Source organism: Podarcis raffonei, chromosome 6 (assembly GCF_027172205.1).
Source record: "Podarcis raffonei isolate rPodRaf1 chromosome 6, rPodRaf1.pri, whole genome shotgun sequence".
Classification (NCBI taxonomy): Eukaryota; Metazoa; Chordata; class Lepidosauria; order Squamata; family Lacertidae; genus Podarcis; species Podarcis raffonei.
In genome coordinates this window covers 35,778,099-35,792,028 of record NC_070607.1, presented here as the reverse complement: position 1 = coordinate 35,792,028, position 13,930 = coordinate 35,778,099, and positions in this window count along the sequence as shown.

The window sequence follows — 13,930 nt, the reverse complement described above, 5'->3', positions numbered from 1 at the left end:
AATGAAGTCTGACTAAACATTAGGAAGGACTTTTTGATAGTAAGAGCTGTTCAACAGTAGAACAGATTCACGTGGAAAGTGGTGGACTCTCCTTCACAGGAGGTTTTTAAACGGAGATTGGATGGTCATCTGTTAGGGATTCTTTAGTTGTAATTTCTGCATTGTAGGGACTTGGATTAGATGACCCTCAGGGTACCTTCCAACTCTACTGTTCTATTATTGGTCACAAACATCAGGGTCTCTTTTGAATTTCTGTTCCTTAGCAATGAAGGTTCAATTTTCTAAAGAGTATACTGATACTAACCTCAACTGCATAATAGGAATTGGAAACTTAACTGCTAGTGTGCCATGTAATAATGTTACAGCCACAATGTTTGAGCTGGCTTATTATTTCACTGAAACTATTTTCATAGTCCTTTCTCCTGCCCTATTTTTGCAGAATTTCATATAATTTTATTCCAAAGCCCAAGCCTTTCAGAGCAAAGATTGTAAATTTGAGAAATGTTAAGCTGCACTGATACCAATTGGGATTTTGTCATTTTAACTCTTAAGAGAATTGTGTAATTTCCATTGCATATCTATGGAAGGATGATGGTGAGTTAACACCGATCTTCTGTTTGAGGAAATTAATATTATAGTCCTAATATATGCTTACCTGGGAGTAGTCCCATTGAATTCAATAGTCCTTGCTTCTGAGTTTAAGTGCATAGAACTGTATAGTAATGCAACTATTTCAAACTTACCAGTTGATAGATCTTGTGTTGCCATAATTATTTCACTGATATACCATGAAAGAAGACTGTGGTTATTTTATATTCAATGCATTAGTGATTGATTTTTTGAATTGTCCACAAATCCAAATAGTATAGTCTTGAGTGCTTTGAAAAATTAATCAATTAGGCTCTACTCCTGTATCTATTTCCAAGGAAGAAATCCTCATTGGACTCAATTGGACTTACTTCTCAGTAGACATGTACAGGACAGAGCTCTTAATGTACCACTTTAATATCCAGTGCTGTTCTATGTGAGACTAAGCAAATACTGAATAGTATTTGACCTTCATTGCCTCAGATATGTGTTGAGCCCAAGGAACCCAGGAAAATGTAACATGTGAAGTAGGCAAGTATGTATTACAGGAAATGACGGCTTCTGTTTTTGAAATAATAGGAATGTCTTTCACTTTGATCAAACTCTTGACTATATTTTTTTGCATGGCCTCCTAGCTGTGTAATAAGGTTCTTTGGGATTAATTTTTCAAGTGGGGAATGTCTTCATAACTAGAAGGGGAAATGTCTTGATGAGATGGTAATAAAAAAAACTCCCTACAGACCAACAATATGGTGCATTTTACCTGTTAAGTATAGTTATTACAGATTGGATTTACATAGCTCTCCACCTTTACAAGTATCCTTTTGAATTTCACCCTGCTTATTCAGGAGATACCTTACTGTGCAAAATTACCCCTTCCTGAGCAGGTAGAGGAAGGGAGATGAGAGAGAAACAGGTGAGGAAGGAAATGGAAAAGTGATGGATGGTGAAATATGACTAAACTATCGTTTCATTGACAGATTACTCTGACAGCTGTGTAACATGTACTGAATGTATAATATATAGCGCTTGTTTGACATGAGTTGGCGAAAAGCTTCCTCAGAAGTTCCATTTTAATGGCTTGTGTGTCTACACAGTTGCTGCAATATGGCTATTTCATCATTCTCTCTAATAGCTGTGTCAGAGGGCGAGTGCCAGACAGGACCAGTGAGGAACAAGAGGGAGTTATAAGCATGTCCATGGATATCACAACAATAATACTAAAAGCCCCGCAAAACACTCTAATGAAGACCAAGTGTATGGAGTAATAATAATAATAATAATAATAATAATAATAATATAATAATAATAATAATAAAATTTTATTTATAGCCCACCCTCCCCAGCCGAAGCCGGGCTCAGAGCGGCTAACAACAGTAAAACAATAAAACATTCTAAAATCATTTCATTATAAAGTTAATTCCAATCAAATTAATGGCAACCATTGGGCTAGAAGTTCTGTGAGGATTGCCAAAGGAGGGAGTCAGGCTGTGCCCTGGCCAAAGGCCTGGTGGAACAGCTCTGTCTTGCAGGCCCTGAGGAAAGATGTCAAGTCCTGCAGGGCCCTAGTTTCTTGTGACAGAGCGTTCCACCAGATCGGAGCTACAGCCAAAAAAGCCCTGGCTCTGGTTGAGGCCAGCCTAACCTCTCTGTGGCCTGGGACCTTCAAGATGTTTTTGTTTGAAGACTGTAAGTTCCTCTGTGGGACATACCAGGAGAGGCGGTCCCGTAGGTACGAGGGTCCTAGGCCGTATAGGGCTTTGAAGGTTAAAACCAGCACCTTAAACCTGATCCTATACTCCACCGGGAGCCAGTGCAGCTGGTATAGCACCAGGTGAATGTGATCTCGCAGCAAGGACCCTGTAAAGACTCCCGCCGTGGCATTCTGCACCCGCTGGAGTAGCCATGGAATGTTGAATATCATTTGGAAAAAGGAAAACAGAAAAGGGGAGTCATTGAATGGAATGTCCTAGAACAGGGCATGACTGAACAGAAGAGTTGCTGCTAGGATGTGAAAAGAATACACTACATTTTTTTGCAGCTCCCACTTGTTTACCTTATGCCTATTTATCTAGAAGTGTACTAATGATGCTTCTTCCTCATCTTTGGAAGGTGGATGCTGAATATACTGGGGAAGGATAAGCAGAACGGCAGATTATTATCACAGCAAAAAAGCCATGAGAGTATCCTCCCATCTAAAAACACATACCACACATATGTGTCACCAATAATTAAAGAGTGGTGCACCTTTTTAAGACAGGCGAGAGATGTGTTATTATCCAACAGCTGGCAAAAAATAAGCACAGGTCTCATTACTGCACCAGTAGGCATTATTTTGGAGCTTATCCATGACAGCACTCAGGTCCACTAATATTGCCCCAAGAGCATCTATACTTCAGGAAATGATAAATGCTTTGGTACAATTTCATCAGCTCTTCATTATTCTCTGAAAGATGCAATTTTTTTATTTTATTTTTGTACCTGAGCACTGTGAAGAAAGAGTAGAAGTCTCCTTAATATATTTCATGAAGATGAGCAGTTAGTACCTGGTAATAGAATTTTCCATTCATAAGAAGCTATGAGAAGATGAGAAGAGGATGCTGGATTAGGGACAATGTCCCATCCAGTCCAAAATCTTGTTCTCACAGTGGCCAAACAGATACCTGTGGGGATTTAGGGCAGCTGTGTTGAACCAAAGGTGAACTATTCTGGAAGCTTCGCTAGCACCATTTTGGTAGGCAAGATAACCCCACGATTAACTGGTAGTTGTTGAAGCAGTGAGCTCATATATTTCTATATTCACTTGTTTCAATATAAGCTAGTTGGCTTGCTTTGATGTTATCCTTATCTGTCTACTTGGGGTGCTGGGCTCTGAGCCCAGAAAGGGGAGCTATCTGTAAGGTTTGTATTTTCCATCTATGCCCTCATCTAGGCAGATGAAGTGACGAAAAGTACTAGGCATCGTGACGTATGCTGCTTTGTGTATAAACAATGTGTGCACATTTGCCGTAAGTCCTTACCTTTCTTAAGAAAGCATTATAACTGGCCATTCTGATGTCTTTGGCATCCTTCTTTGGCATACCTGCACTCAACCAACCCCACGAGCCCACCGTTGGGTCTACAGTACAGAACAGCAGTGCAACCGGTTCCCCCACACAGGACGCTTCCCACCTTCTTCCCAAAGCCTATAGTATAGTATAGTTAATGCTTGTTCAGCTTTGGGAAGGAAATGGGAGGGCTCTAGGACCATGCCAGAGCCCTGACACCTTCCTAAAGACACTTACCTGGCTTTGGGAACGCAGCTTGTGGTGGGTGGCATCAAATTTTGGCCTTCCACAGCCCCCCTCCATATTACCAAGGTCTGCCCCTGCTATGGGAAGCCCACAAGCTGGACCTGAGCACAACAGCTCTCTTCCCACCTGCAGTTTCCAGCAACTGGGATTCAAATGCATAATGATTATGAAGGTAGACCATAGTCATCATGGCTAATACCCATTGATTATTTATTTATTTATTTGTTTATTTATTTATTTATTTATTTATTTGATATACCGCCCCATACCTAGAGGTCTCAGGGCGGTTCACAGAAAAGATCAAAATAAAAACCACAATATATATAATCAAAATAAAAACAACTCAATAACATCCTGATAGCGTCATAAAAGCTACATATTTTGTCAAAAAGAAATGCATGGACCAGTCACTGGGATATTGAATTTTCAGATCCCAGGCTGTTCAAATCCTTGAACAACTAGACATACGGGGTGGATTTGGTCAAGTCATGGCATCTCTTACCCTCAGTTCATTCTAGATATATCTAAAAAGCTAACTACTGCTATTGGATGCAATAGCCGAGGGCCTTCTGGCGGTTCCCTCATTGCGAGAAGCAAAGCTACAGGGAACCAGGCAGAGGGCCTTCTCGGTAGTGGCGCCCGCCCTGTGGAATGCCCTCCCATCAGATGTCAAAGCGATAAACAACTACCTGACATTCAGAAGACATCTTAAGGCAGCCCTGTTCAGGGAAGTTTTTAATGTGTGATATTTTAGTGTATTTTTGGTTTCTGTGGAAGCCGCCCAGAGTGGCTGGGGAAACCCAGCCAGATGGGCGGGGTACAAATAAATTATTATTATTATTATTATTATTATTATTATTATTATTATTATTATTTAAATCAACAGGAAATATGACAATTAACAAAAAATAAATGCCACAATGATAGATAAAGGAATATAGTCATTTTACCTAGCACCATAAAGATGCAGATTACATAATGCAAGACTGTAAAGACTGTAAAATCAATCTCCTTTCACGCAGATTCCTAATGTAGCTGGGGGGGGGGAGGCAGAGCATTTTATTTCTAAACTTCCTATCACAACCACTATTCCAAAACACAGTTCAATCAATAATCAGATTGATTATGCAAAATTACATATAGTTACATGCAGACATTTGCTTCTCCATTCCGTTTGGCAGAGGTACATAGTTTTGCACTGCATCAGAGTTGACTCTATTGCATGACCTATCAAGTGTGACATTACATTATTATATATTGACAGAAAACGTCAATATGGTTGATGTTAGACAGTGTAAAGAGAGGGTTTCAGTGTGCTACCTTTGTAGTTTATAATAACACCATTGATTTATAGTTCAGTGACACAGTTTTCAAAAGTTCACAGCTAATTTGCACAGATCTGCATTGGGCCATGGAGCCCAGTGGAAAAGAAATGCAGCGATGGCTCTGCAACATTTGATCAGTTGCTGAAGAGTTATGACTGAGTCTTGATTCATTATATTAACTGCAGACCCACTTTCAGTTTTGACTATGGAATATTTGTCATTCATTTGCAATTGTTGTGCTCTTAGTATCTACCATTTTTCACAGCCAGTTTTTCCTTTGCAGTCCATCTTTGTCAAGAGCTTTCAAGCAGGTTCTTTCTCAAGCAGATGACACTCAGCTCTACCTCTCCTTCAAATCAGAACCAGTGAGGGCAGTAAAGGTCCTGTGTGGCCGTCTGGAGGTGGTTGGCAGATGGATGGTGGCTAGCAGACTGAGGCTAAATCTGACAAGACAGAAGTACTCTTCTTAGGGGCAGGTGGTGGGTAGTTGTGGGGGACTTCCTTGTCCTGAATGGGATAATCGTGTCCCTGAAAGACCAGGTGCGCAGCCTGGGAGTCATTTTGGACTCATAGCTGTCCATGGAGGCACAGGTCAATTCTGTTACAATACTGAAGCAATGCAGCTGCAAAGTGCTAGCTTGAAAAGTAAACATGATGGGAATGTTGGGACTGTCCGTGGGAAACAGAGGGACAGTCAATTCACAGTGCGAAGCACCGGAATTAGCTCAGAGTGTAATATGAGCTCTTCCGTTTATTCCTGTCCAGGAAGTGCAGGAAGTGTTTGTCACTACACTGCTGGAGTTTGAAGAGAGCAGTCATGTTTTTTGTAACGCTGCAAAGACAGAAATAAAGGCATGTAAATACATTTCTGTCTATCTCTTTCCCCTGCCGGGGGGGGGGGCAGGAAAGAGGGGGTGTGTTCTTCTCACGTTTGAGAAGAATCGCCGATCGAGACCTTGCCTGCGCTTGCTGGGGAATGCAGCCAGAGAGGTCAACAGGGAATCAAGCCGGGTGCCTGGGATTGTTGCCAGTTTCTCCTGAGAAGGGCTTGAATTCCCGACAAATTCTGTGTCCAGGGCAGCTGTTTACGAGCTCCATCTGGTATGCAGACTGAGACCTTAACTGCCCGTAGACTGTCTTGCCAGAGTGATGCATGCTCTGGTTATCTCCTGTTTGGACTACTGCAATGGGCTCTATGTGAGGCTACCTTTGAAGGTGACCCGGAAACCACAACTAATCCAGAATGCAGCAGCTAGACTGGTAACTGGGAGTGACCACCGAGACCATATAACACCAGCCCTAAAGGATCATCACTGGCTCCCAGTATGTTTCTGAGCACAATTCAAAGTGTTGGTGCTGACCATTAAAGCCCTAAATGGCCTTGGCCCAGTATACCTGTAGGTGTGTCTCCATTGCTCAGCCTGGACACTGAGGTCCTCCTCTGAGGGTCTTCTGCTGGTTCCCTCACTGTGAGAAGTGAAGTTACAGGGAACCAGGCAGAGGGTCTTCTCGGTAGTGGCACCCTCCCTGTAGAATGCCCTCCCTTCACATGTCAAGGAAATAAACAACTATCTGCCTTTTAGAAGACATCTGAAGGAAGCTTTGTTTAGGGAAGTTTTTATGGGTTGATGTTTTTATTATGTTTTTAGATATGTTGTAAGCTGCCCAGAGTGGCTGGGGAAACCCAGCCAGATGGATGGGGTGTAAATTATTATTATTAGCAGTAGTAATAGTAATAGTAATAATAATAGTTGTAGTAGTAGTGGTAAGTGAACTTAACTGAAAAAAGTGCTGAATTGTCAAAATTATGTGAGGAGCACAGATAAACAGAATTAGAAGCTACTGCAAATTCTGCATGCAGAAGACATGATTTAAAAGTAATGTTATTGTTGTTGTTTTTAAAAATGGTGGGTTGTGAAAGCATATTTTCTACTGTGGGAATATCACTTGGTCATCCAGGGAGACATCAGTATAAGCAGAACTTCAGACATATCCCTGTTTCTGTATGAAGATATGTAGCTATTCTGTGGTTTTCCTCGGCCAGCTTCTCCATCTGTGGGTGGGGTCATGAACCACATGTCCATTAGTAAGACTGAAGCCAAAATATATTACAGACCTCAAAAACTGTCCCAAGTGTACTGTGAAAAGAACATAGTTGGAAAACCGTGATAGAGACTTGCTTGTCCAATGGATAAATAGTCCCCTGTGTGACAGAATAAACCCAGAATACCTGGCAGGTATATGCTATCATGATTTATGCTTGCACTTCATAGCTAAGATTGCTGCCTTAGAGACTAGGAAACACTTCCCTAAGTGAAAATCAAAGTACCCCTCTTGGCCCCCAGGCAAAAGTAATAGTTGCTATTTTTTTCTCCTTTAACTTTTCCTTTACTGCAAAAGAATAGTTTATCTTTTTGTTATATTATAATGCCTTCAGTCTTTTCTGCTGAACAGTAGAAAGCTTTGGATTTCCAAATCATCAGAACACACAGAAATTACTGGAGTTACTGAACAATAGAATGCTAAACTGAAATCACAAAAAATTCAGTGTGAACATCCAATGTAGCAGATTTTAAGAGACAAAGGTCACAAATACAAGTCCATGCTGTATTCTCATTTCTACAAATCCTGGAACTACACAAAACTTATTTCAGGGCTCAGCCAAATCTAGCATCTTGATGAAAAGTGTTGCATTGCAGTATTGATTCAAAAGAGGAGTCCCAAATTCCACTGATTGAACTCAAGCAGCACTGTTTGGGCGCAATACATAATGACACACTCTATATTGGCTAGGATCCTAAACCATGAACTCATGCAAGCCGAAACTGAGACTGCTGTTTGCATATGTCTGCCTCAGGAGAAAATGGAAGACTGCGCCTTCAGGGATGAGTAGCAGCAGGGCGCACCTTCTCAGCATGAGTAGCAAGAGCAAAGTTGGTTCATCCTCAACAGCTTGGTGGCTGATCCCTCCTTTCTTCACCTTCTAGCTATGTCACATGGTATTGTGAACAGTGCTGAAAACACCTTCTGCCCATTCTTTGAATTTATGGGGAAAGATCAAAAGGCTTTCATGAGTTATTGTGAATGTGCCCTGCTTCTCTGAAGCAGCTTTATTCCCATGAAACGGGTCATCCTGTAGTGTCCGGCAAATTGTCAGGTAGCCCTATGTAATTTGCAGAAATTGAATTATTAATTCATAATTCTCAGAAAGCTGCACCTTTAGCCTTTTCTGCAGCTTGACTTGGCTTTCTTCCTCTCACTCTTTTCTTCCTTTTCAATTTAAATAATAAATGGCCACTCTTAGTCCCTTCATTTTTAAATTGTCAAGCAAGGAGAGACTACGACCTTCTAACATGCACTTCTCCAGTAGCAAACCTGTTGCTGTTGCTATGGTAAAAGGTGGTCCCCAAATGCTGAACCTTGGAACTGTTTACAGTGAAGAAATGATTTCCCATAAAGAGAAGCTCTGTAAATCATCAGACAAAGAGCTCACAAATAATTACAAATTAATCGGCTCATCTGAAATAGGGCTGGTCATGGATTTACGGTGCAAGGGCAAGTAGGCCGCATTGTGTCACATACATAGGGAGAACATAATAAATGCATGGCCATGGCAGGTCACAGATCGTAAGAAATAAATATGCACCAGACTATTTTCTAATGAAAATCTTTTTAAAATGACTTGTTGACATAACAGGCATTAGGAGATGGGAGCTTTCAATAGAAGGGACTGGAACAATTTTGTTTCTATGCTTGAATTGAGTTCTGTGGTCTTCTGAAATGCTTAGAGTGCTAGAACGACATATTAATGCTCTGCTTTGGAAAATCTGGAATATGCTTCAGCAAGTTTTGCATCCAGAGAAGAAGTATTGTGGCAGGAGCATTACATACTAAGAGTTTTAATCCAGGTTGACATAATGTCCTAGGATCTGCCCAGCCTATGATGATGCAGGCTCTTTCGTAAGAATATGGAAGAAATCTTTATTGAGGGAGAAAAGAAATTCAGGCTCAGCAACACATAATGAGTCCCAGAAGCTGCTGTGGTCAGGCTAGATGGCAAGAAAAGGGGTGCCAACATTGAAGAGCAATGGTCTACATTTAAGGAGTCCAAGGTCAGGGCAAGGAGTTTAAAACTGCAGGAAAATTTCTGTGTTTTCCCTGTGGGTTGGCTCACACACTCTGCCATGCTTTTAAAGATGGGGCAAAGTGAAACTACCACTACTACTATTAAAATTGTTAGTCATTTTATTTTGCCCAAGGCAACCCAAAGAGTCTTACAACCAACCAACCAACCAACCAACCAACGAACCTACCAACCAAGCAGACGAAAAATATTCCACCCATTTCTAAATGGCCATAGATAGTTAAAAGCCAAATGCTTGGTTGCAGAGGAAAGTTTTTGCCTGGCACCAAAACATATATAATGATGGCACCTGACAAGCCTCCCTGGGGAGAGCATTCCACAAACAGGGAGCCACTGCAGAAAAAGCTAGTTTTCATGTTGCCATCCACCCTCTTGGAGGGGGCACATGACGAAAGGCCTCAGACACAGACGATCACAGGATCTGTGTCAGTTCATATGGGGAGAGTAGGTCCTTGCAGTATTGTGGTCCTAAGCCATTTAAGGCTTTCTAGGTCAAAACCGGCACGTTGAATTGGGAAACTAACTGGCAGCCAGTGTAGTTAGACCAGGATTGGTATAGTATGCTCAAACTACCTTGCTTCAGTGAACAACCTGTTTTCTGAATTCTGCACCAGCAGAAGATTCTGAACCGTCTTCAGAGATAGCCTTTCTTATAATGCATTGCAGTAATCTAGCTCCAGGAGTCAAGATCACTGGTGTACTGTATATAGCATTGTTTACTAGACTTTAAAACAGAATGCAGTATCCAACAAAGTCACACTCAGTAGAATCACAAGTAGGAAGGGTGCTGCTCTGGTCTGTTCCTCCTTACAGGCTTCCCATAGGCATCTGGCTGGCTACTCTGAGACCAGGATGCTAAAACTGATGGGCCCTGGGCTTGATCTAGCAAGGCTCTTATTAGGTTCAGTGAAGACTCGATGAAAGTTTTAAACAGGGGGGCGGAAAGCAATGCTGCTTGAATTAGCACACAAAATAGCTTTAAAGGCTCTTCAATTAAGCATATAACTTAGGCATGGTGGAGTTTTACCTTTAGGTGCAATGCTGTGCAAGAAAAAGAAAAATCATTCAAGCGTCTCAGCGGAGAATGAGAAATCATGAAGTATGAAATCGGACCAAAGTTTCATTCTTCTCTTCTCCTTCTTCTTCTTCTTCACAGGATGCAATTGTTTAACAAATGACATTTGGTAATATATGTAATTGCCGAGTTTACTGCTCATTACTTCTTTTTAAAAAACAAGAAAAATAGTAAGAGGTCTTTGATTTCCTTAAATAAGAAAATAATTTTCATTATAAAGGTTAAAACAAAATAAGTGATCTTTCTTTCTAAATTTAATGGTTTAGTTCCTGCTTCTGTGTGATATTTAAATTTTGTGGATTAGCATTTCAATTACATCTGGGCAGACTTTTCAAAAGCTGACTTGAAAGGTGAACTGTTAATTTTACTCTGTAAAATGATTTCCAACCCCTCCCCCTCCCCACACATAATGTTTTGTTGAAATCTCTTGGAATCTCCTGAGATGAATGGTGTCAGATGTAACTTAGCACAGTAATTTGGTTTCTATTTGTGCACCATTTTTTGTCATGTACTACAGTTCAACCTTTCAGTCCAAATGGTCTATGGAGACATCCAAGGCAGGTGAATGACAAGACCTGTGCTTCATTCTCTTGTGGAGCTGTCTGAGAAGACTGACAGGAAACTTAAGATAGTGCAAAATTTAGTGGCTCCGCTCCTGCTGGGGGTGGGGATGGTCACCAGTTTGCAATGCTCCACTGTTGGAAGTAGATTAGACACAGGTTCTAGCTTTAACCCACATTATCTTGAATTAGATTTGATTCATACCCAATTTTGGCACTCTGAAAAACAGACCTATTTGGCTTAGACTAACTTAGAGATTGCCCAGTTCAGCCCAGGTGGTCTGTGCTGGTTTATTTACTCCACCCATGTTGAAAACTGGGGGAAATGGCTATAACACCCCACTTTTGACAGAAATGGACAAAATTTGCAGGTGTAGTAGTTTCTGCAGAGACAATAAAGTCTGCTAAACTACAGGGGGAAAGGTTCAGTGGTTTTTTTGTTGACCACTTCTAAAATGTGATTTTCCTCACAAAAGTATTTCTTTAAAAAAATTAGCCAGAATAGGATGAAAATTGCAGGCAAAATTGATATTTCTGAAGGCATGCATCTAATCAAATTCCAGAAGGCTGGGTGCAGTGGTTTTCTTGCAAGGACAGATGTTACAATTTAAGGGTGGATGAAAAAGAAAATGTAATTTACTTGTTTTGTGGGCAATTAGTATGAAAATTGTAGATGTGAGACGCATGTTCCTGAGCAATAAACCTTCAAAATTTCAGACAAATGGATGAGCCCAAAGTTACTAACAAATTTAATAAATAATAATAAACAAACAGTAATGAATGAGGTAAAGGTAAAGGACCCCTGGACAGTTAAGTCCAGTCAAAGGCGACTGTGGGGTGCAGTGCTCATCTCACTTTTCAGGATGAGGGAGCCAGCGTTTGTCCACAGACAACTTTCTGGGTCATGTGGCTATCATGACTAAACCACTACTGGTGCACAGAGGACTGTGACGGAAACCAGAGCACATGAAAATGCCATTTACCTTCCCGCTGCAGCAGTACCTATTTATCTACTTGCATTGGTGTGCTTTTAACTGTTAGGTTAGCGGATGCTGGGACAGAGCAACGGAAGCTCACCCCGTCACGCAGATTTGAACCACTGACCTTCCAATTGGCAAGCCCAAGAGGCTCAGTGGTTTAGACCACAGCACCACCCGCTCCCTTACAACATAAGGAATAAACAGTGACACAACATAACTTATTTGGAAGTCCTACTGAATTCAATAGATTGAGTGCAGAGTAGATACGGATAGGTTAGGTTTGCATTATCAGTCCCCCTACCTATGTTCAAGACTGTTTTTGTTCTTGTGTTCCTGTACAAATTGTTAAATTGAGAGTAACTTCCTCATTGTTTAATCCATGACACATGTTTGAATATTCACTCCTGAACTATAGAACCCTCTTTCCTTGGATAATTCCTTAATCTGTGGGGATTTTTTTTTTTTTAATGAAATCAAAATTTTATTTTTACAGAAACATTAATGTTGAGTACTGGTTTTAGTTTTAGTTACAAACTGCTATAATTTTCCTCTTTCTTATTATATGTTTGTTTCATTCTGATCGCAAATTGCCCAGAAAACTTCAATTAAAGGGTGGCATGGCATGTGAATCTGACAGGTGAACATGAAAATAAAATATATTGTTGTACGACTGGTTCGGTTATATTTGCAGTGGAGAGGTTAGTTGAACATTCACAGTTGTGATGTGGTTTAATTCTAGGCCATGAATGATTAAAAAATGCCACAGGACTGTACATATTTTCACCTAATAAAGGGCAAGCAAGGTACAAACACATGTTTAATTAAAGAAAGTCTTTAATCTTTCCCATCTAAATATGAACTTGATACTAAGGGAATAATGGAAAAGCTCAGGGTGCTTGCGAGAAAGAGGAAATGCTACCTCTGGAGATCTCATAGCAGCTGATGCCATTCTTATTTTCTGTTCTCTTCACAATTACCCTTTTGACAACTCTGGAGACAAGATATTTTATCTTCCCCTCATTCCATAACTCTAAGGGAATCCAGGAGCAAATAAACCCATTTTGTTTCTAAGGGAATGAACACTCTCAATGGTCTGTTAAAAGTCAGCCACTTCCCAGGGTAACAAAATTACATAGAGTTCTGATGAAACTAATCTCACATGGTCTTAAAGCAGGAACACATGAAGCTGGTTTTTTAAAAGGAAGAATGTGTACAATGAGTGGGGGGGGTGGAACCCCAGCATGATGAGAATGATATGAGTTTGTTCCTTAAAATGGATGGAAAACTCATGTACCTTGATACTAGCAATACTTCTCCTTTCTTCTAGGTTGTTTTCTTATGTGTTACAAAATATGTCATTCTGTACTTAGGTGAGATCCTGTTAGCAGCGCTGCCAATGAGTGGGCTGGCAGCACACAGGAAGGCCTTCTCAGTGGTGGCCTCCAGGCTGTGGAATACCACTGTGATATCTGTTCCAATCATTGTATAATGTTCAGAGATTAGTAAAGGCACATGTCTTGGCTCAGGCTTTTGGGAAGAGATGTTGGAAGACATTTCTTCCCCTGCTGTTCTGTGGTTGCAATTTGATTACTGTTTTCATTTGTTATTGATAACTGTTGTATGTGAGGTTTGTATATTGGTTGCATATATGCACTTAAGGGGAAGGTGGGTTGGAAATGTATGCAATAACAAATAAATGAAATGAATTTGGCTCTGCAACTTTGTGACATGCCAAGTGTGATGGTGCAAGTAATTGGTGCAAGTTTTGATGTTTGTGTCTATTATTTTAACTTTTCAAAAGGCTTAAATTGTTTTTTTTTTTAAATCTTATTGATAAATTGATACATTTATTATTTACAATAAGAAACTGAGGGTTTGTTCTGCAATCAAGCAGTGCATAAATTTTATGAAAGAAGTGTGGGTTAAACAATGTTATTAATTATGATGTCTGATCAAGGGCAGATT